The sequence below is a fragment of the Arabidopsis lyrata genome (genome assembly GCF_000004255.2).
Source record: "Arabidopsis lyrata subsp. lyrata unplaced genomic scaffold ARALYscaffold_8, whole genome shotgun sequence".
Taxonomy (NCBI): Eukaryota; Viridiplantae; Streptophyta; class Magnoliopsida; order Brassicales; family Brassicaceae; genus Arabidopsis; species Arabidopsis lyrata.
Window position 1 is genome coordinate 2112182 of NW_003302548.1, and position 1422 is coordinate 2113603.

Sequence of the window (1422 nt, forward strand, 5' to 3'; positions counted from 1 at the left end):
TGCCCTTTTTTGAATAATTTATGGATTTTGCCCTTTTGTAACACTTAAAAATGTACGTATTTATGATTTTTTTTTGAAAAAATACGTACATTATACCAAATACTAAACCCTAAGAACAACTGGAACCGACTAAACCCAAACATAACGAATGAAACACATGTTAAATCATATTTTTGGAGCCTAAAAAAAGGCAAAATCCATAAATTATTCAAAAAGGGCAAAATCCATAAATGCCATTATAAAAAAGGGCAAAATCCGTAATTATTTCAAATATACAAGTATACATACTAAAAAAACAATTTTATTTAAGAAATCATTGACTATCTTTTTAAGAAAAATAAAAACTTTAATGCAAAAGAAAATAGAGAAATTGCACTAGATAACCTAAAAAAAAAACAAAATTAAATATCTAACCTCTAACCCCCCTATTCACTCTCTTTCTCTTCCTATCTCTTTCTACCTTCTTTCTAAAAAACTAAATTTTCTTTTTTTTTTGGGTTATTCACCTAAATCACCCAAGAAAATAACTAAAAAAAACAATGGATGCTCGATCTTCCTTGCGCGTTTCTATTTTTTTGTTAAATCATCGATTATTTGGGAAGATCGTGACTGCACAGACAATGCTTGTCAACATTTAAAGGTTACCAACCTACCATGCCTATTTGTCTATTCATTCAACTTTACAATTTCAGATTTTAGAGAAAACTGATGAACAAACTTTTTTAATAATCAATCTATTTTGTTAATTTTTTTTTTTTAACAAGTCGCCTTGGTCCAGTGGTAAAAGAAGGTTATTCCCGCCACCTGGGTTCGAGTAGCATTGGCCACCGGGGTTTGAACAATTTAACATGGTTTCCCCGGGCCCTAGGATTAGTCTTTGGGCCTAGAAAGCCTTTAGGATCACCTGAGTTATCTCTATTTTTTTTTTTTAAATCACAATGAATGAAAGTCATGTAGTTAAGTTTCGTATGGTTATAACCAAAGCAAAAACTAGGCCTGGACAAAATACCCGAAACCGAATAGCCGAACCGAAAAACCCGAAAAAATATCCGAACCGAACCCGAACCAATTTTTAAAAAATACCCGAATGGTTCCTAGACCTCCTACCCGAAAAAAACCCGAACCGAACCCGAACCGAATCCAATACCCGTGGGTACCCGAATACAAATATACATCTAAAATATTAGTTATATTTATACTTATAATATCCGAAATACCTAAAATTACAATCATAAATCCGAATATACTAGGTATTTTTGAGTAATTCGGATACATTTGGATATATTTGGTTAAAAAGTAACTAATGATGTAGTTTTCTTTTGGGTAATTTTAGTATTTTTAGATATTTTTGGTTATATTTGGGCAAAGAGTAACCAATGTATTTTTGAGAAATTGGGTATTTCGGTTAGATTTGGGTATATA